At 53.6% G+C, this 22635-nt stretch overlaps 1 non-coding gene across 1 annotated transcript; it reads left to right on the top strand.

Moving 5' to 3' along the window:
* The first annotated feature begins 22209 nt into the window (after nt 1-22209).
* On the top strand, nt 22210-22344 carry LOC142863013 (small nucleolar RNA SNORA48). The gene has a single exon (XR_012913900.1). It is a non-coding gene; the product is annotated as a small nucleolar RNA SNORA48 (small nucleolar RNA).
* Nucleotides 22345-22635: the final 291 nt, after the last annotated feature.

The following is a 22635-nucleotide window of genomic DNA, read 5'->3' as shown; positions in this document are numbered from 1 at the left end:
AAAGACGGATTCCTGCTGAGACTCTGGAAGCTCTAACAAGGACATAACATGCCCACTTCTGCTGGAATTGCTCCAGCTGCAACCCCATTCCTTTACAAAGTCAAAAATATCCTACTAAAATGCAAATATTAACTCCATTGTCAGCCCTTAAGACGTCCAGGCTGAGTACAGGGTGCAGCAAGGGCACAGAAGCAGAGACGAGACACCACATAATCCTGGGGCCTCACATGGCCCAGGGAGGAAGCCTGAGAATGGGGAATGCCAGGGAGGGTTCTGGCAGCACCCAAAGGGAAGGTGAGTTAAAGCCCCCTGCACCCCAGGATACCAGAGCTGCGGCCCCCAGCGATGTCACCAGCATTTGCGGGCTCTTCCGCACCAGGTCCAGGCATGGCTTCCTTTGCCAGCCTGCAAGTGCACAGGAAGGAAGCGTGAAGCCAGAAACATGGGTCGTCACCCGAGAGCACACCCTTTGTTTGCTCCAACCGCAGGAAGGCGAGGACCGTGTGCTCCGTCTCTGTGGGAGCGCGTGCTGGGGCGGGGCAGGTGCTCCCGAGGCCTTGGGAACAAGAAGGCAGGCCACTTTCTGAGAGTTAAACCACGAAATCGGCTCAGAGCAAAGCTGAATGCCCCACGACACAGATGGACCTGAGTCCGCAAGACCAACCGTGACCCATTACCAGCACCAAGAACGTGTCTGGAGACATGCGTGTGTCGGGGGTGGCCAGCCCAAAGCGCAGGAGAGGGGGACCAGCAGCGGAGACAGTGACCACCAGAGCAGTGTCCAGGGGAAATGGCGCCCCATTTCTGTTAGTTAAAAGGAAGAAATGCTTGACCAGGGGTTCTGGAGGAAGGCAGGGCCACCCTGGGGATAAGGCACTGCCCAGGACCACCGTTCTAACGCGCGAGTCACTGGAATCCCTCACTGAACCCTTGCCATGTGTGCCCACTGTGACCCCTTCCGAAACCAGGCCACCTCACTGGCCCGTGGAGAGAGAGGTGCTGGTGACACTCGGGGGAGTGTCATTGGGCTTCAGTCCCTGAGGGCTTTGGAGGGGTGAGTTGGCTTCCCTGGGTCTGGGCTCTGAGACGCTGACCAGGCGGGGACTGTGGGGAGGGACTGTTGTGGGCCCCCAAGGGAACAACCACTGAAGGATTCAGCCTCTTTCCTCAGTGTTGGCCTGCACTTTCCACCAGAAAATTCTGCCCAAAGTGGGTGCTTGGTGTTGAAAGGGTGAGTGGACAGAGGGACAGACAGGTAGATGGAAGTGTCCCTGCAAGGTGGAGGCCCATGGCCTGGGAGCAGCTCCCAGAGGTGCCACAGCCGCCTGCCTGCCCCAGCCCGCCGCTGCCACCACCCTGGCCAAGGCGGAAGGTGCCCAGGAGCCCTGCGCCCTGGCCTCTCTCCTCCCACTCCAGAGTGCAGGCTCCACGTTGGGGCAGGGCAGGAGGTAGGGAGACAAAATGTTCTCTCTCAGAAGTGAAGTTGTGGCCATGTGGAGCTGCCACATGCAGGGCAATACGTGTGCCGTCTGCAGGGTCCAGGTGTCTGTCTTGGATATCGCGCTGAACGCAAAGCAGATAGCTCTGTGGCTGGGACAGAGTTAAGCACACCCCCACCACGGCTGCACCCTGCCCGTGGCCCACCCAGCACTGCCCTCCCCCTCCCCCATGGCTGCGCCCTGCCCGTGGCCCACCCAGCACTGCCTTCCCCCCACCACTGCCCTCCCCCCTCCCCCACGGCTGCGCCCTGCCCGTGGCCCACCCAGCACTGCCCTACCCCCACCACTGCCCTCCCCCCTCCCCCACGGCTGCGCCCTGCCCGTGGCCCACCCAGCACTGCCCTTCCTGCCAGCAGGACCGGCTGGTGCAGAGAATGGTGAATGGGTGTGAGAGGCTTGCTCAATGCAGTGGTTCCCAGCCCCGGCGTGTCGTGCACAGGAGCCCTGCAAAGGCTAGAGCACGGCAGGGGATGAATTCTTCACACGAGGAGCGATGGATCCATGGTCCTTTGGGACTCATCAAACGTATGGTTTAGCATTTTGTCAGTTTCACTTTCAGAAATTCTCTACAATTAATAAGATAATTTATCACAGATGGTCTTTCCTCTATGGTGTGTGTCACACACGCTGCTTAGACGTGCTATAAAAAAGGAGAGAACCCCAAATTCAATGACCTTTATAATTTCTTCACTGACATGCCACCTTACAGGGTGCAGCAGCAGCTCCCATCGGAGGCCTCTGTGTACTTATGGTTGAGCAGCTAAAAAAGGATTGTTACAGTAACAATCCTGCAGTCTAAGACCCAACACCTACCCTGACGTTTTGTTCCTAACATTTACTTTTGGTGGGAGGGGAGAGGTGATCCACAAAATCTTTATTTGATAAGAGGATTTTAGGTTTTAAGTGAACAAGGTAAATAAAATGTAACACTGGGGCAGAAGGGACTTGGTCTTATAAGTTACGTTCTCAACCGTTGACTCATGAAGAAAATCCAGATCTGCACTCACCTCACTGGTCAATTGTTGAGTGGCAAAGGACACAAGTATTTTCTAGTTCTGGTCAGATGATGTTGTAATTTAACTGGGTTTTAGGTAAAATGTTAATGAGGGGGAGGCCGGGCGAGGTGGCTCATGCCTGTTATCCTAGCACTCTGGGAGGCCGACATGGGCGGATTGCTCGAGGTCAGGAGTTCGAAACCAGCCTGAGCATGAGTGAGAACCCGTCTCTACTATAAATAAAAAAAAAGAAATTAATTGGCCAACTATTATATATAGAGAAAATTAGCCGAGCATGGTGGCGCATGCCTGTAGTCCCAGCTACTCGGGAGGCTGAGGTAGGAGGATGGCTTGAGCCCAGGAGTTTGAGGTTGCTGTGAGCGAGGCTGACGCCACAGCACTCACTCTAGCCTGGGCAACAAAGCCAGACCCTGTCTCAAAAAAAAAAAAAAAAAAGTTAATGAGGGGGAAATGTTTACCAGTGTAACACTGGATCAAAAGTTTATCATATACTCTTTTAATAAACCCCCCTCCCCCAAAAAGCTATGACTGCAAGACCAAGCGCGTGTCCCGGCCTCTAGAGCTGAATAGCTCCCCACGCTGGGCATCTGCTTGGCTCTGTCTTCACTTCCCTCTCCCTGCTGTGCCTAGGCCAGTACCTAGGTGCTCGCCGAGTTCTCGCTGGCCATTTGAACCAGAGTCTAGCAGCAGGGATGGGTCCAAAGAGCCTAAAGCTCTGGGGAAGGAGGCCCTCTCCTCACGGGGGAGGGCCCCACCTCACCCCTTTTCAGCTGTGGTGAGTAGGAGGGGTGAGGCAGGGGACAAGTTCCTCAGGACAGTGCTCGGCTGAGAGCCACAACTACAGGCCACCCTCTTCTGGTGCTGTTTGTGGCTGAGTGACAACAGGAGATGGGGGTGTTTTAGAAGATTTTCTGTTGTTTGTTTTAGTAAACAGTGTAAAGAGGTCTCCACCAGGCTCTGGGCATTGCCTGTCACTGGTCAGTCAGGACGGGCACACAGCCTGCTAGCTGTTCCCATCCATGGCATTCCCGGTGTGTGCCTTGTGACACCACAGCCAGAGCAAAGCCTGGCACCCCGGAACCAAATGACAGAAGATCGAACTGCTCAATCCATGCTTGCCTTCACGCCGTGACGTTCTAGACTCTTCTCACTACCCCTGCGCTGTTCCTGGGGCTGCCCTGGGGGAGAAGGCTGGGCCTCTGGAGTTCATGGCTCAAGTCCAGACCAAGGCTGCTGGGTACAGTCGTGTGCCCTGTGTCCCCAAACACCTAGCAACTGGGGTTCAGATGCCAGCTGTGCATCTGCAGGACCGAGTTCACCCAGAGGTGCCAGATGCCCTGTGGGGACCCGCCACTCGAGGCCCAGCCATGTCTCATCTGTGTCAGCGAGGGCAAGTCTACCAGCCTTGGCCTTCCCACTGTGAAATGCGAATTCTGCCCCCCTTGCAGGAGTGCGTGCGAGCCAGCGACACGTGCGACCTGGCGGTGCCTGGGGAACGCGGTGGCTCTGGCCACCGTGGGGAAGGTCCTCCTCCAAGGCTCGCCCCACACACAGCCGGCCTCCTCGCATGCCAGAGCCTGTCCAGCTCCCTGTCTGGGACCCGGCCACGCCTTGGAACTCTTCCCCTGTTGTATCTGTCCCTCCTTCATCCTTTTATTTCTCCTTCAAGGCCTCTTCTCAGATTGCTGTTAAATTTTCCTCATTGATTTTTATTTTATTTTGAGACAGAGTCTCACTCTGTTGCCTGGGCTAGCGTGCCATGGCGTCAACCTAGCTCACAGCAACCTCAAACTCCTGGGCTCAACCAATCCTCCTGCCTCAGCCTCCCGAGTAGCTGGGACTACAGGCATGCGCCACCATGCCCGGCTTATTATTATTATTATTATTATTATTTGGTATAATTTTAGTTGTCCAGCTAATTTCTATTTTTAGTAGAGACAGGGTCTCTCTCTTGCTTGGACTGGTCTCGAACTCCTGACCTCGAATGATTTTCCCACCTCAGCCTCCCAGAGAGCTAGGATTACAGGCGTGAGCCACTGCGCCCAGCCTCTTCATTGATTTTTTAAAAACTTATTGTAATGATAATCAATGGTCCTGGTTTAAAAAAAAAAAAAAATCAAAGGTCTTTGAGTTAGAAGACGTAAAGGAAAGGTTTCCTGTCCCCGAGCCCATCGCCACTTCCTTCAGGTGGCAGCCAGGGCTTCCTTGCCCTCCGCCTCAGCCCTGCGCCCCAAGCCTGCGCCTCGCCTCTTCTCGCCCAACCGCGGGGCCCCAGGGCCCGCCCGCTCACGCGCCCTTGTCCAGCAGTGGCCACCTGCCTTGGCCGAAGTGTTTACAGGGAAGGGGACGAGCTCACGCCACACGACTCTCTCGCAAACGACCTCCACCCTGCCTTGGTCGCCTTGGCAGCAAGGCCAGTCCCGCAGCCCCTCGCTCCTCCTCTGCTGCGCGGCGGCGGGCGGCTCCGGCACACCACACGGCGCGAGAAGGCTGGGCTGCGTCAGCGTCGGCGTCGGGGTCGGCGTCGGCGTCGGCGTCAGCGAGGTGGCGACCGGAAACGCGCCGCCGACACGCGCGCGCCGCGGCGGGCTGCAGGAAGCGCGGCCCTGGGCTCGCGCACAGACGGGGAGTTTGCGCCACGCCGGCTCGGCAAAGCCTCCCCGGCGGAGCGACAAGGGATGTCCCGAGCCAAGTGGCGCGCGTTTGTCCTGAAAACGTCGTGAGGAGGAGGATTCACCAAGCGAGCTCTGTGCTTTGGTCACCTGTGTGCCTGCCACCACTTTCAAAACTCTACAGACAGTCCGCGTGGATGGGAACTAACCGCTGACTGTCAGACATGTCAAAGTTATAAAACCACACACACCAGATCCATTCTCCACCCGCCTGCTGGGTGGCGGAGGCCACCACCCACATCCCTCGCCCAAACTGGTTTGGGTGGCAGGTGGGGGGCTCCTGGCTGACTGTGCCTTCAAAGAGAAGAGCTGACTGGAGTGGGGTCACAGCTTTTTCTGAAGTGTCAATAAAAATCTGCCTGATCTCCAGAAGAGGTTGAATCACTTTATGGAAATTCTAATCCTTGGCCGGCGCGGTGGCTCACGCCTGTAATCCTAGCACTCTGGGAGGCCGGGGCGGGCGGATTGCTCGAGGTCAGGAGTTCGAAACCAGCCTGAGCAAGAGCGAGACCCCGTCTCTACTATAAATAGAAAGAAATTAATTGGCCAACTGATATATATATAGAAAACATTAGCTGGGCATGGTGGCGCATGCCTGTAGTCCCAGCTACTAGGGAGGCTGAGGCAGGAGGATTGCTTGAGCCCAGGAGTTTGAGGTTGCTGTGAGCTAGGCTGATGCCACGGCACTCACTCTAACCTGGGCAACAAAGCGAGACTCTGTCTCAAAAAAAATTTATAATCCTCAGAAATACATCACCCCAGCCAGCATCACCACCTGCCCCAGGCAATTAGTCAACAGGTATAAAACCCTAGGTCCAGGCACCCCACACGCACCTGCCTGTCTTCAGCAGGGGGCAGGTGTGGCAGAGGGAGTACAGTGCTTTCTGGGTCTTTCTAGGAGATAAACCACTGGCCGGAGGTCTGGTTTCTGGTCCCAGCTGAGCCTTGACTTGCAGCGTGACCTTGAGCGAATCACTTTCCCTCCCTTTGCCTTTTCCTCATTTCCCTGATGAGCAAGTACTGGATTCACTGAGCTCTGCACTCCACTTGTAATGTCTGAGTCCTAGCAATCACTCAACAAGACAGTTAGAAACCTGAGGCCTGTAGAGGAAAAAGAACATACCCAAAGGTCACAAGCCTAGCGATGGACAGAGCCGGGGCTTGGACCTAGGCCATCTAACTGCCGCGCTGCACACCAGCCCCATGCTCCCACACCTGGCTGCCCACCCAGGAGGCTGAATCAGAGGATTCTTTAGCACAGTGGGAGCCTGTGACCTTCTTTCTACGATGGAATGGAGAGGAGACAGGGATCATGAAAAGCACTTTCTGGATTCCTGACCATTCATAGAGGCCCCAGAGGTGGGTAGGGAAAAGGCAGGGGACCTGTCCTGCCATTCATGGCATGAGAGCCCCTGGGGGCATTCAGAATCCCACCACAGAGAGGGGCCCCAGGCAAAGGCAGGGCAGCTTCATGGACATCTTTGTCTCCCTGAGCCCTCTAACCCTAAGGTGACTGTGGTGTCCCGCCCCTCATAAACTCAAAGTCCCAGATGGCCAGCTCTGCCAGTCCAGCACAGGGCAGGGAACTATAGGAACTAGAGGCTGTCCCATCCCCTCAGATATGCCCAAAAAAAGGAGAGGCCCAGGACCCCAGCCAAAGTCTTAGGAGTCATGCACGGTTACAAGAGACAGAAACCTGAATCCAACCAACTCAAGAAAAGGGAGTTTATTGAGAGGACTCTGGGGCTCCTCACCACACATGTGCCTCAGAGACAGCTACGATAAAGGACTCAACACTGCAAGATGCTGCCTACCCCTTCCTGCCCCATCACTGCATCTGCCTTCCTGCTGCAGCTGGCTTCCTACTCGGGGGCCAAACAGAGCTGCCATGGCCCCAGCCATCACCAGAGGGGGATTGCCTCCCTTGCCTTAGTTCTAGCCTAACAAGTCCCAGAAAGGGGCTTTGGTTGGGCAAACTGGAGTCAGTAGCCCATTCCTGGCCCAACTAACTTTGGCAAGGGGACAAGGCTATGTGACAAAAGCAAAGGCACTGGGGCTCCCTGTGTCCAAATCAATCCCAGAGAAGGAGACTCACTGGGAACCAGGAAGCCCCTCCAACTGGTGTCTATCCCACCTCTCTGAGCCTTCATCTCCTCGCCAGTGAATTCAAGCGACGTTGGTGCCTACTTCATGGGTGGCTGCGAGTCATCCGTGAGGCAGCGCATGTATGAAGAGTGCTCGGCAGCTGGAAGTCCTTGACAGATGTTAGCTGTTGTCATTGTTGCTGCGCTGTTGATGGAAGGATTGGGGACGCTGAGTTTGCCACTGGGAGCGTGCTGGAGCAGGGCCATCGCTGCTGTGCCCCCGAGGCCTTGCTCCGCCCCAAGGCTCTGAGCACAGCCCGCACAGGAGCCCCAGGCGGCTACAGGACTGCTGTCTGCCCAGCTGATGTACCTCTCTGGGCCTCAGTTTCATTGTCCATCAGATGGGAGAATAATCCAGACTTGCTTCCCTCGTCCACTGTGAGGAACAAGCAAGAAAATGTGAGTGGAAGGAAACACCATGTCTCATTAGCGGTTTACTGTTGTCATTAATTATCATCTCCAGAAAAGCGCTGGGATTACCAGCCTGTTTCCTCACGGTTCTCTAATGGCCATTGTAGTGACAGAAGCCAAGCAGACTTAATTTGCTAATACCAGCTACGAAATTATGCAGGACTAGATCTGCTGATGATTTCTCCCATGGGGGCTGCTGGTGCTGATCAGTTTCGCAGGTGCCTTGGTTGGGGGGCAGGGGAGGGAAGGGGCCTGGGTGTTCACTGTCCCTCCTCCACTCCCAGAACCCACCTGCCCGCACACACACCTGGACAAGGGCCACCTAGTTGTGATCGCCAGTCCTGAGAGGCATCAAAGTGGCCGAATAGACTATGCAGTCATTCTAGTGGTTTGGGGTTTTTTTTGTTTGTTTGAATAGAATTTATTTATTTAGCTTGTCTCAGAAGGGAGGAAAAGGCCACTGTTAAATGTGAGCCTGCAAATGACTGCTTTTTCTCTCTCTGCTCTATTTCTGATGGCTGTTTGTAGATTAGACCGCCGTCATTGGAAGCCAGGGACATTTTCCTCCTCCCTCACTGTCTGCTCCGGCCCTAGCTCCTTGGTGGTCTGAGGGCGGGCAGGATCCAACTCTGGGCACTGGGAGGCCCGTGTGCGTCCCCACACCTCTCATCAGCTTCCTTCGGAGGACAGCTGCTCCCTTCTCTCTAGGGGCAGGGCCGGGTCTCCCGTCCAGGGGCAGGGCCGGGTGTCCACGTCCATGGACAGGGCCGGGTCTCCCGTCCAGGGGCAGGGCCGGGTCCCCGCGTCCAGGGGCAGGGCCGGGTGTCCACATCCAGGGACAGGGCCGGGTCTCCCGTCCAGGGGCAGGGCCAGGTGTCCACGTCCAGGGATGGGGCCGGGTCTCCCGTCCAGGGGCAGGGCCGGGTGTCCACGTCCAGGGACAGGGCCAGGTGTCCACGTCCAGGGACAGGGCCGGGTCTCCCGTCCAGGGGCAGGGCCGGGTCCCCGCGTCCAGGGGCAGGGCCGGGTGTCCACATCCAGGGACAGGGCCGGGTCTCCCGTCCAGGGGCAGGGCCGGGTGTCCACGTCCAGGGACAGGGCCGGGTCTCCCGTCCAGGGGCAGGGCCAGGTCCCCGCGTCCAGGGATGGGGCCGGGTCTCCCGTCCAGGGGCAGGGCCGGGTGTCCACGTCCAGGGATGGGGCCGGGTCTCCCGTCCAGGGGCAGGGCCGGGTGTCCACGTCCAGGGACAGGGCCAGGTGTCCACGTCCAGGGACAGGGCCAGGTGTCCACGTCCAGGGACAGGGCCGGGTGTCCACGTCCATGGACAGGGCTGGGTCCCCGCGTCCAGGGGCAGGGCTGGGTGTCCACGTCCAGGAACAGGGCCGGGTCTCCCGTCCAGGGACAGGGCTGGGTCTCCCGTCCGGGGGTAGGGCCGGGTGTCCACGTCCAGGGGTAGGCTGTGGCTGGACACAGGGCAGGCTTCATGCACACCATGCATGTCATATTTCAATGACTAGTTGAGAAACCACTTCTAGGTTACCGAGGCCAAAGAAGGTGATTTACCAGAAGGATCCAGGCAGCTCACAGATGAAAAGAAAGAGCTGAATGAACTTTCTCAGCTCAGAGGAAGGCAGGACCCAGGGCAGCCTGGGGACCCAGGTGACAAGAACTGTACTTTTAGGGCACAAATCTTTTTTTTCTGTTTTGCACCCTCCCCGCCCTCCTAGGGCACAAATCTTCTCCAGGTGTTTATATGCCGGGTGGTTGGATCCCATAGTACCACACTCAACATGCGATTTTGGACAAGTTTCTTCACTTCTCTGGGGTGGGTTTATTCTGGGTACTAGGGATTACAAAGCCTTCCTTCCCATCTCCCCACGCCCCATTGTGAGCATAACCCCGATGCCAGCTCAGTCATGCTGGAATTTAAATGAAATTGGCAGGGACCCCAGATGCCTTGTCAACAGAAATCCAATATCCTCCCTCAAGATTTCTCTGAATCCTTGGAATGGGTGCGCTCAGAGGTGCCTCCTGCCCCTCGGTGTCTCCAGCCCACCGTGTCTCATTCCTGTGGCCACTGTGTCTCTGCTCAGCATTGACCTGAACATGCGACTCAACCTCCCCTCCCCGATTTCCCTGAATAAACAGTCCTGCAAGACATTACTTTAGGCATGTGACCTGAAACAAGCTATTGAACATCACTTCCCTGCAAAAGGGAGGATTAAATAATTTTGTGTGGTGGGTGTGTGCACTGGAGAGAGAACTTAAGACAGTGCCTACTACAGAGCAAGAGCTGTACAGGGTCACTCATTGTCATCAAGAAATCGGGCTTTTGTGGTCTTCCCAACACTGTCCACCATGTCCTCTCTCCTCTACTCTGCCCCCACCTCCACCCAAAATGTCTTTGCATTCTTTCTTTTTTTGAGAGAAGGTTTTGCTCTGTTGCATCTGCTAGAGTGCTGTGGCATCATCCCAGCTCACAGCAACCTCAAGCTCCTGGGCCCAAGATATCCTCCTGCCTCAGCCTCCCAAGTAGCTGGGACTACATGTACTCACCACTATGCCCAGAAATTTTTTTTAGGCCAAGTGTGGCGGCTCATGCCTGTAATCCTAGCACTCTGGGAGGCCGAGGCAGGAGGATCGCTTGAGCCCAGGAGTTTGAGGTTGCTGTGAGCGAGGCTGATGCACTCTAGCCCAGGCAACATAGTGAGACTGTCTCAAAAAAAAAAAAAAAAAAAGTTTTTTTAAATTATCTTTTGTAGAGATGAGGTCTCACTACATTGCCCAGGCTTGTCTTGAACTGCTGGCCTCAAGCGATCCTCCAGCCTCAGCCTCTCTAAGTGCTGGGATTACAGGGGTGAGCCACCACCGTGCCTGGCCTCTTCTTGTGTTAGGGACCGACCTTCCACAGCCGTACCGGACAGAAAAGCAGAGACATCGAGGATGCAATCACACAAGAGGAGGTTTATTTTCTGGCTAGCCAGGCTCCAAGCCCCAGAGCACCAACGCGGCGGCCACTCTCACAGGCAAGGACCCCGACCAGAACAACGGCATGCCTTTTATCCCCATGGTGCACAAGCTGCGCACAAGCCGACTACGCATGGATCATGCGTTGACCTTTAAAATGATTGGTTGCCCACTGTTGCCTTTTGAAATAATTGGCGGGTTGGTTGCCCTCTATTGCCTGATGGGCCAGTCGCCCGTGCTTCAACGACCTCATCCCATAATTCCCCATACAGCAGCCTAGCAAGCAAGCAATGACCAGAAGCAAAAGTTTGCGGTTAGCTCATTGCCCCACCCAAGTAAATTCCCGACAATTGGAAAAACTCCTCTGCCCTTCCTCTGTCCTACAAATTCCTCTGCCCTTCCTCTGCCCTACACTTGTATTCCTTATCTTGAGCAATTGGATGATCTCTTTGCTTCATTGTCACCATCTAAACCAGGATATCACCTTCCACCTCCAAACTGATCTATGAAGAATTTCCTAAAGTTGATGTTCTTCTTTGGAAGTGCCAGCCAGTAAAATAATAATTTTTCCATACTCAATGCATGGAGATCAGATACGTGTGAAAGTGCTTTTAAAACTACGAAGTGCAGCCCAAGGTGAAAGGTAATTACACCGTTTCTCCTCCTCACCCACCGGGGCGACATCCGGTGGCTCAGCACTGCGTGCCCTGTGGGCCGCCGCGGGGCTGCAGAGGCCGCTCCTGTGGCTGCACGGCGGCGCTCCACGACTCTGCCACCTTCCGCCCGCAGGCCTTTGGGGTCGGGCTGGGGCGCTCGCGGCCGCACTGCCTGGGCCTTCCCCAGCCTCCCGGCTCGCGCGAGCACGTTCCACGGGCTGCTCAGGAGTGAAGCTGTTTTACACCGGGCAGTACCCATGTCTGCTTTTGCTCCAGGAAGAAACACTGTCACTGTCACTTGCCTCTGGGGCTGTTTGCTGCACACACGCTGTAGAAAAGGTCATCTGGGACAAAGGCAGTGAGTGCCTCTGCTCACGAGAAGTGCAAAATGCCAGAGGCCTGTGGAGGACGGACTTCTAGCAGCTGCTCTGGCCTGGCGACTCTGGGCTCCCGCCCGCCCGTCAGGAGCAGAGGAGCCGGAGGACCCGGGAGGCTGGCCCGAAGGGAGACGCTGTGCCACCTGGAGGCGGCCCAGGTGCAGCCGCGGGGCCAGTCCCCGCAGCCGCTGGCCCCTGGCAACAGTGGCTCTGGGGGTACCAGCTGCTGCCACTCTGGGGTCACGCCCCGCCTCCAGGGTACACCCCCATAATCTCCTCTGCTCTCTGCTTCCCCTCAGGCGTTCCCTGCCTCTCCCATACCTTCTCTTTCTCACTTTATCTTGTTCTCTTCCCATTGCTTCCTCTTTCCTTCTTGCTTTTTGTGTACTCCCTTACTGTTTTCCTCTTTCTTCCTCTCTTGATGATTTTATCTCTGGGGCTGTAGACAAACTTTTTTAAAAAATTAAGCAAATACAAGCCACAAATGTGAGAAAAGAAGAAAGTGAGGCTCACCCACAACACCCCACCCAGAGATAACCATGGTGGATGTTTTGGTCTGCAGAGCCCCGCGGCTTCTCTAATTTATCCGCACATACCAACATCCCACCGCCAAACTGGGATCTGCGCAGCCAGGCTCACGCTCGCGGAGAAGGGATGGCAGCCTTCTTCCCCTGAGAAAGGAACAAGAGAGAACCTGGGCCACCTGGCTGCTCAGGACCCTGACCTTCCAGGACACCAGATGACACTGAGTCCCCTCTCCTAGCCCTGCCAGCGCGTCAGGTGTGGGGCGAGCCAAGGAGAAAGCGTACCGGAGAGGGCCTTCGCGGTGGTGGCGGGCAGAGCGCGCCCAGCTGCCTCAGCCCCAGGCACGCTGATAGGAGGCTGCCGTGCACACGGGCCGGGGCTGCAGCGCATGCGCGTGCGCGTGTCCGTGCGTGTGCCCACACGCCCACACAGGCTCCTGGCTCCAGTCCCGACAACCAGGGGAGGTGGGGTGGCCCTGCCACAGCCACACAAGCCACCTTTCTTTTGACTGGAATCCAGGCTGGGTCCCGCTCTTGGATGTGCCTTGACCCTCGACCCCACCCAGGTTGCGCTGGGAGGGCAGCCTGCTGGCAGCCCTGGGAAGGACCCGGGCGCGGGGCGACGTTTAGGTGGTTTATGCGTTTTCACTATTACGGACAATGTGTTCCCAAGGTTTTTGAAGTGCCAGGCCTGTTCCAAGGAATTCAGACAGTAGCCAAGACCACAGAGCTATGTCAGAAGTTCTCCTTCAACCCGCCCTACCCAACTCCACTCCCCACAGAGGGAACCCCCAAAACTGGTTAGCATCTTCTCAGAGTTATTCTTGTACTGACAAAAATATGAGCCCATATAAAACTGTGGGTTTTTTTAACACACAATCTTCCTTTTCTCGATCACTTACTCGATGAGCCGCCAGAGCGTTCGCTGAGTCAATGCACACCAGCCACTCGGGGAGGCTGCGAGGGAGGCAGCAAGGGGAGGCCACAAGGGGAGGGCCTCGAGGGGAGGCCGCACGGGGAGGGCCTCGGCAGGTGCCAGTGCCGGCGGGGAGAGCCTGCCAGCCTCTGTGCACACATCCAAGGACACCTACCAAGTGGGACAGGGTCTGCAGTCAGAGCGCCCACCCCACACCCCAGCTGCGTGACCTTGAAGAGGTCCTGTGTCTCCGAGGGAACCCGCCTCGTCCATGCTGTTGTGGAGATTCGGTGATAACCCCGCAGAGGGCTCTACAGGGCCCGGCACACAGGGGGCCCTAAATGACGAAGCCATGACTGTCATCTCCTAAGCAGGCGGGCCACAAGAACAGCTGCATGGCCTTTCACGGTCTGGATGTGTTGAGCTTTTTCACCCTGCTGAAGAACGGGTAGCTTGTTTCCAGCTCTTCACAGTCCACTCATTTATTCAACAAACAAGATCACTTCCTCTTGCTATGTTTTTCAAACCACAACATTTGAAGCGTTTGTTTGGAAAGAGGCTGGCTGTGCTGAACCCCTCACAACTAAGTCACCTTGGGCAGCACGTGGTGTCTCTGGCTCTTCTTGCTTCCTGTCTCTGAACAGAAAGAAGCCTGGTGGCGCGTGCCTATAGTCCCAGCACTCGGGAAGCCCAGGCAGGAGGATCGCTTGAGCCCAGGAGTTTGAGGTTGCTGTGAGCGAGGCTGACGCCACTGCACCCTACCCAGGGCAACAGAGCAAGGCTCTGTCTCAATTTAAAAAAAGAAAGAAAAAGAAGAATATGAAAGCCCAGGGTCTCTAGAACGTGTAACAAAGGAAGAAGAGGAAAGAAGAAAGGCAGGTCACAAGGAGTGTGTTCTCTTGTCTTTCCACCCTCTTCCTTTGTTTCTTTCTTTTATTCAACACATACTCTGCAAGAGAGCGACACTGACAACAGCTCCTTGTTTTGCACACACTTCAGTTTCCAAAGCACTGTCACATGATCGTATCAGTTCTCTCATTTGACCATTGGCGGAAAGCATATTCCCATTTTACAGATGCAAAAACTAAGGCTCAAAAGGAGCCATGCAGTCTCTGCAAAGTGACTCAGTACATTTGAAATCCGTGGTGCCGTCCGCACTCCCCATCCCTCTTTGCTTCCTGCCGTCCTCACCGGGGACTGTGCCCTGGACCAACCATCGTGGCGGTGGCGCCCTGAGTGTCCGGAAGGGAGGGCTCAAGGTGCGCCCTTCCGGGGCCGCTGGTGCTCTTTTCCCAGCACTGTTTTATCCAGTGTTTCTCGCGTGCGGAGGTGTGGCGTGGGCGCCAAGCCCACCCACAGGGACGCAGTCCCGCCGGCGCCCCCGGCTGTCTCCCCGCGCCTCCGCGGCCCCTGTGTGGCCTCACCCATGCGTTTCAAATGACTCAGAGGAGACGTCCCCGCCCACCCCCCAGGGCTGAGGGTAGGTTGCAGGTGGAATGCTCCGTGGCCCGCTTATGTTTGAATTTCAGATAGACAACAAGCAACTTTTTTAGTGTGTGCCCCAAATATGACAGGGTGCATCCTTATGCTGAAATCTGTTTCACTGTTTATCGGACATTTGGATTTAACTGATAGTCTCTATTTTTATTTGCTAAATCTGACACCCCCGGCTGGGTGAGGTAATGGCCACGAGGAGCCCATCTGGCCAGGTGGGAGATGACAGGGGAGGCTGGCCCTCAGAGAGCCTGGGGCAGGACACACCCGGTGGGGCAAAATCCAGCTCGGGGCCACAGAGGAGCGCGCAAACTCCACACCTTTACCTGGGACTTACAGACAAGGACATTACTTGCTCCCCAGGACTCTGCTCAAATGCCCCTTCCCCAGTGCTCGCTGGCCCCTCCCGCCGCGAGGCCTCTGTCCAGCACCTTCAGGCCTATGCGTGCAGGACGCGCCGCCTGTGGCGCAGTCTTCCTCCAAGCCCATCACCCAACCACAGCCTTGAGGACAGAAGTTGGGTCTCCTTCCCCAAAACACGCAGAGAGGACCATCAATCGGCGTGAAGCGAAGGCATTTAAAGAACTGTGAGGCGGACAGCCTGCCTGTGCCGCTCCCGGCTATCTGACTTCGGGCAAATCCCACCACCTCTCCGTGCTTCAGATTCCTCATCAGTGAAATGGGAATAAGAACCAGGCCTGCTTTATAAGGCAGGAACAGGTGTAAGAGCCCGGCACGTCACCTACACACAAAGTGCCCCATAATGTCAGCTCCCACCTGTATGCTATTGCTGCAACAGTGCCTGCTTGACAGGTATCGCCACCGAGTTTCCTCCTGAAACGATATTGCATTCCAGTTCTTTCCCACCTTTGATGGCACCTGTAACAACCTAAGACATTTTGGGAAGATTTCTTTCACATTCTCACAAAGATGCAGGCCGTGAAGGTAAGGTGACACCACATTTCCGCAGTGAAACAATCTCTCGGTCACATTTCCTGGTGGCCACAGCTGTGCATCAATGTTCCTAGCAATACCAGAACTCATTTGTAATGACTTATGGTAATTACACGGGACAAGAGTTTGATGGCTATTAGGGCTGTTAATTTGGCTGAAAAACATTTGGAGCATGAAGCCACGTGAGACCATCAGCGCCACTACCGTTGTGAAGCATCCTTGCATTTGGAACCAATTTGGAGTATTATTTTTGATATCATGGATTATCCATCTTCAGATTCCAAGTCCCTGGTATCTGTGCTCTCCTGCGCCAGCACCAGGAGGACAGCCAGCAGTAGCAGGTCACCCCAGGACTGGGCAGCCAGGGAACCACCAGCCCCCAGGAACTGAATTCCCAGGAGATGGCAGGTATACCAAACCCTCAGTTTTTTCACCAACCTGGTTTCACCTCTTGTGGACAGCAAGACACTGACATTAAAGAAATGCCATCCAGGCCGGGCGCTGTGGCTCACGCCTGTAATCCTAGCTCTTGGGAGGCCGAGGCGGGCGGATTGCTCAAGGTCAGGAGTTCAAAACCAGCCTGAGCAAGAGCGAGACCCTGTCTCTACTATAAATAGAAAGAAATTAATTGGCCAACTGATATATATATATATAAAAAATTAGCCGGGCATGGTGGCACATGCCTGTAGTCCCAGCTACTCGGGAGGCTGAGGCAGAAGGATCACTCGAGCCCAGGAGTTTGAGGTTGCTGTGAGCTAGGCTGACGCCACGGCACTCACTTTAGCCTGGACAACAAAGCGAGACTCTGTCTCAAAAAAAAAAAAAAAAAAAGAAAGAAATGCCATCTGAAAGTCCTGCCTCAATGTCCCCTCTTCTCCCTTCTCTTGCAGAGAGAACAGGAGCGCTGCGCCCTCCATCCTTCCCGCACACACCCACACCATCCGCGCACGGCAGCACCATGTGCTGTGTTGGCTGTTGCTGGCTGGTATTCGTGCGAATCTGTTGTTCAATATTGACTATCACCCCTGAGTAAACAACCATGAAATTATAATAAGTAAGAATCTCTCCATCTGTGCTTTTGCCACGCCAAAATAGCTGGATTAAAGACTAAAATAATAATTAACAGGCCAGATGTTGAATTTTCAACAATGACAAAAAGAACATATTCATCTGCATTTTTCCCACTTTCCATCTATATGTTTTAGAGTGACATAGATGTACATTCTGGCTTTTTTCCCAATTGCTTCAGTTGGCCCAGACCAACACCTAGGAGATAGTTGTACATGTGTACATTCTCTACAAGCACGAGCATGTAGAAAGATTCTGCCCAATGAGGCCTGAAATAAGGCCATGAAAGTGCGAGGCTGACCCGCAGCCTGAGCCTCTCCAGGGCTCCCTGGGAAGGCTCTCTCAGATGGAGATTCCACATGCTTCTTCGACCTTCATGTTCATGAGAAAGAGCAATCTGGGAGCAGTCACTGGACCAAGGCGCCCTGGGCTGCCTGGGCCTGGCAGGTTCAGTTCATTTAGCTCCTCTTTGTTTGAAAACTTGGGCTGACTTTAATGACAGGAGCGTCATTAAAATAAGTGGCATCCAGGAGCGTCTCCAGGCACTAGTGGGGCCTCACACCCTTTCTTTAATGGACGTTGACACACGCAAGCACATCCGTGCCATCTACATGCCCACTTACTGAGTTTCGCTACTTTACCTGTTCCTGGTCATTAGACTCTGCAAGACTCCACCCATTTCACTTGTCTCCATTTGGGGGGGATTCATTGTTTTAATATCCACCAGTAAACTTAGTGTTTCATTTGCACAGAGAAAACCCATGAAACAGAAACTGGAGATAAGGAGGTTTCGATGTCTGTGCAGGTGACTTTTAGAGCCTCCCTCTCCCTCTCCTTTGCCTGTGCCCTGGCTGGGGTTAATGGGATGCAGACAGGGGTGCGGAGAGCACCCGACACTGATGGTTTCAGACCATCTGCCCTCTGCTTCCACCAAGGCCAGGGCAGGACTGGGGTCAGTGGCCAACCAGAAGGCCATTTATGGGAGGACCCTGGGGAGGAGGTTGGCTCCAGCCTCCCTTCCCAGCGCTGCTGAGACCTGGAGGGCCCTCAGGGGCAGGGTGCCCACCTGAGCAGCAGGGGCTTTCCGCTTTGGCTAGCTGAGCACCCTCAGTGCTGGCCGGCGGTGTGGCCCCAGCCAAGGACAGTGGATACCAGAGTCTCAGAGCCCTCTGCACTCCCTCCCTGGGCACTTCCATTCACACCCGTAGCAGACATGTCCTCTGAGCCTGAGACCCAAATTCCCTCTTGACATCTCCGCGTGGATGAGTCAAACTCAACACATTCAAACCAAATCCAGGTGTGCCCCCACCTGCCCCTACCGACTCCCCTCCCAGCGCTCAAGAAGGGATCCTCCAACACATCAGTGTGGAAATCAGAAACCGACAAGTCACCTGCGTCTGCTTTGAGACACCTCCTTCACCCTCAGCCCCTGTAGCAGATGCTGCTGGTGCCCAGCCTATGTCCTCGCAGGACTGACTGTGTCGGTGGCATTGGCACACTTCCAGCTACCAGGATCTGCATGAGGAAGCCAGGAAAGGCATCTTTCCTAGGCAAGGCAGGCTGGAAGTGCCTGGAAGTTAGAAGTCTGCAGGAGCAGCCTGACCAGCAACTGATGACTCCCTGATCCATCTGAGATGTCTGTTTCGTACCTTTAGCCCAGTTTCCCTGCAGGCTCAGGTTCCAGTTGCCCAAGCCAGGACCAGCCTCACCAGCATGCGACATGTAGCACTGCATAGAGCCTCCGTGCTTAGAAGGGCTCTGTGCTCGGCCGAATGCTCTGCTGTCATCATGAAATCCTTGATATTTACGAGCAAGGGGCTCCCATCGTCATGTTGCACCAGGCCCTGTAAATTACATAGCTGGTTCTGCCCAAGCTGGCTTGAGAAAGTCCTGCCTTCCCGCCTTCTGCCTTCCCTATTTCTCTCCCCAACTTCCCTCTCGGCATTCCCTGATCCCCAGATAAGCCACCTGCACTCACATCCTTGTCCCGACATCTGTTTCTGGGGGAAGCCCAAACCAAGGCTCCTTCATGTGGATTCTCTGGAGCCCACCGGCACCTCCTCACAGCTCTCTCCACGGCCACTTCGAGCCCTCTGACCCTCTGATCCCTCAGTAGCCAGAGCATGCATTTGTTTATCTTTTTTTTAAATTAATTTCAGAACATTACAGGGATACAAATGTTCAAGTTACATATATTGCCTTTGCCCCCAGTTTTTTGTTTGTTTGTTTTTTTAATTGAAACAGGGTTTCACTCTGTTGTCAGGGTTAGAGTGCAGTGGTATCATCGTAGCTCACTGCTGCAACCTCAAACTCCTGGGCTCTAGCGATCCTCCTGCCTTAGCCTCCTTAGTAGCTGGGACTACAGGCATGCACCACCATGCCCAGATAATTTTTTGAAATTATTTTTTGGGGTGGAGAGAGGGCAAGGGCAATATATGTAACCTCAACATTTGTACCCCCACAATATGCTGGAAAAAAATTTTTAAAAACAGAAACAATAAAATAAAATAAAATAATAAAATAGAATAAAATAAAATAAAAATTATGTTTTTATAGAGATGGGGGTTATACTCTTGCTCAGACTAGTCTTGAACTCCTGGCCTCAAGTAATCCTCCTGCTTCAGCCTCCCAAAGTGCTAGGATTACATGTGTGAGCCACAAAAGCCAGCTTTGTTTGTCTTTTTAACATCAAGTTAATCAACATCTCTTTCTTGCTTGAATTTCTTGCTTGAATTGTGATATTGTGGAACCTGGGTCATGGTACCTAGAGGCCTGTAATAATCTTCTCTTTACTTTTGTGTATATTTTTAAGTTTCCATAATGAAAGTTCAATTTAAAACAGAATCTCAACTGCTTCCTGTTGCTCCTATCATAACAGCCAACATCACTGTGCCCGTAAGACCCTGCATGATCTGGCAGCCCATGCTTCTCTCTCCCTGTAGGTCATCTACACTAGTCTTTCTTTTCCTCAAACTCGTTGTGTTTCTTTCTGCCTCAGGGCCTTTGCATGTGCCGTGCCCTCTGCCAGGAATGCTCTTTTTCCTCATATTCCTGTATCCTCACTTCCCTCTTTTCCTAGTTACTTAAACCTCTTTGTTTCTTGGCTTTTCCTCATCTGTAAAATTAGGATAATTGTACCTACCTCACAGAGTTTCTTCACAGGATTGTTTTTAGGGTAAAAGTGCCTGGCACAAAGCAAACACTGAATAAACACCAGCTATTATTAATGTAAAAATAATGCTGTTCCCTCCAAGATTCAAGTAAAATTGTCAACCCTAGACATTCAGCCATGTTTATCCTGTGGTCTCAAATGCCTCAGATTCCCTCATTTTCTGCACTCTGATGATTGCAGGCCAGCCAGGTGGTCTGGAGGGCAGCGCCCACAGCCATGCATCCCCTCACCCAATCACGGTGAGAATCGAGGGACCCCTACAGGGATCGAGGGCCCACAAGCACAAGGTGCGATTACCTCACACTTGGAGGACCCAGGGCAGGGGCTGCCCCTCAAGTGAATTGGAAGCCCCAAGGTCTACACCAGCCTGTTCAGCTAGTTCCATCCACCTGCTGTTGGCTTTTGACTGGGCAGCCACACATTTAATCTGGTTCAACCAGACATTATCAGAAATAACCAGAATGTCAAACACTTCCTCTCTGGGACTCAGCCAGCTGCTGGACCTGCTGTGTGGCAATCTGAGTACGGTCTGACTGGTACCATCCTGCCATAGAAATCCCAAAGGGTGGTGGTTTAAGGGCCGCCATATGCTGGGGTGGAGAAGGGCAGGGCTGCCCACAGTTACTGAGTAGTGCCCAGCCTCTGTGCCAACCTCCTGAGACTCTTGGCATTTGCCATCTCATTGAGTCACTCCACAATTACTCTTCTTAGAGGCTCTGGAGATCAGAAGACTCAAGAAACTTGCTCAGAATCACACAGGCAAGATTTAAAACCATATCGGCCTGGCTTGAACTTTCTCCACGGGGGTTCCCACTGGGACCCCATCCTCCCACCCCTGAGTCAGTGAATCTGGGGGTAGGCTTGATTATTTGTGTTTTAGAAGTTGCCTAGGCAACTCTGAAGATCAGCTAGGTTTTTTTTTTTTTTTTGAGACAGAGTCTCGCTTTGTTGCCCAGGCTAGAGTGAGTGCCATGGCATCAGCCTAGCTCACAGCAACCTCAAACTCCTGCGCTCAAGTGATCCTCCTGCCTCAGCCTCCCGGGTAGCTGGGACTACAGGCATGCGCCACCATGCTAATTTTTTTATATATATATCAGATCAGCTAGGTTTGAGAACCATTTATAGGAAGCCACTCTGTTTCCCCAAATCCAAATAAAATGGCCCCGTGAGGCTCAGTTTGAGACCTTGGCCTAATGTAACCAACTGGCCATGAACCACAGGCCAACCAGCCAGAGTTTAACCACCGCAAATCATGCCTGATCTTGCTTCAGTCAAGCCTCTCAGCATCTCAGCATATAAAGTCCTCTATTTATTGAGGAAATCTCCGTTCTGTGACAGCAGTTACCGGTGACCGTGCACCCCAGACCCGAGAGCCTGTGCCTTCCTCACACCGGAACCTCCCCCAGCGGCCGCGGAGCCCGTCAGCTCACCCGGCACGTGGGGCCATTTCCTTGTCATCCTCCAATTCTACAGCAACAATTTTGGCTCCTGGAGTTCATCAGGTTCCTTTCTGGCAGGAAGATTAGGCCAAGAGCCACGTTAAAGACACAGTTCTTTGCCCTGTGAGGCACTGATTGACTGGAATCACGCGTGCCTCTGGAGGAGAGCTGTCAGGGCTGCGAGTCTGAGCCGGTCCAGGAGGGAAGTGGCTGCTTAGGAAAAGAAGATTTGCTGAGCTTGAAAATGTATTTGCATGAACTTCTCGCTCTGCTTCTGATTTCAGCACTAGAGTGTGTTAGATTATGCTCTTTTTTTTTTTTTTTTTTTTTTTTTTGAGACAGAGTCTTGCTCTGCTGCCCCAGCTAGAGTGCCGTGGCGTCAACCTAGCTCACAGCAACCTCAAACTCCTGGCTCAAGTGATCCCCCTGCCTTAGCCTCCCGAGTAGCTGGGACTACAGGCATGAGCCACCGTGCCCGGCTAATTTTTTTCTATTTTTAGTTGTTTGGCTAATTTATTTCTATTTATAGTAGAGACGGGGTCTCGCTCTTGCTCAGGCTGGTCTTGAACTTCTGAGTTCAAGCAATCCTCCCACCTCGGCCTCCCAGAGTGCTAGGATTATAGGCGTGAGCCACTGCGCCCAGCCTAGATTATGCTTTTAACAAGTGCCTTTCCCAATTCAAAAACCGAGCTTTCAATAAGAACCACTTTTACTAAAAAAGTCAAAGAGTCTATCTAAATAGTAGCTCATTTCATACAGACTGACTTCTCTTTATTAAAACAGTATAACTCTATTGTGTTCCACTGATACTCACAGAAAGCCTTAAGGAATAAGAACTAAGTTAGCTCAAATGAGTGTTTAAATCCTCTGTAAAAAAAATAATAATATAGCCATAGTTATGTCCCAGCACTGGGTAGAGTGGCATCTGGTTGGTGGTGCCTGTCTCACATCATCCAGGGACAAAGCAGGCCCTTGTTTATCCCAGCTTGGCTTTTGGTCTGTGCCTATGCCTGGTTCATGCCTTGGTCACATGGAAAAAAAAAAAGTATATATATATATACTCATAGTTAAATAGGTAAAATAGACTGCCAGCACTCATGAGTTTCTTTCCTTCAGAGTTGGCTGGAAAAGATATAAAAAGTGTCTCACAGATTTTTTTTAAAAATCTGCAAAAGGCAGATTGAAATAACTGTATAAATGGTGCCAAAACATTAGAATGAAGAGCAGAACTTGCAGTCAATTAACTCTTTTTTTTTTCTTTTTGAGACAGAGTCTAGCTTTGTTGCCCAGGCTAGAGTGAGTGCCGTGGCGTCAGCCTAGCTCAC

The sequence above is a fragment of the Microcebus murinus genome, chromosome 20 (genome assembly GCF_040939455.1).
Source record: "Microcebus murinus isolate Inina chromosome 20, M.murinus_Inina_mat1.0, whole genome shotgun sequence".
In the NCBI taxonomy this organism is placed as follows: Eukaryota; Metazoa; Chordata; class Mammalia; order Primates; family Cheirogaleidae; genus Microcebus; species Microcebus murinus.
This window is presented reverse-complemented; position numbering and strand designations above follow the sequence as displayed.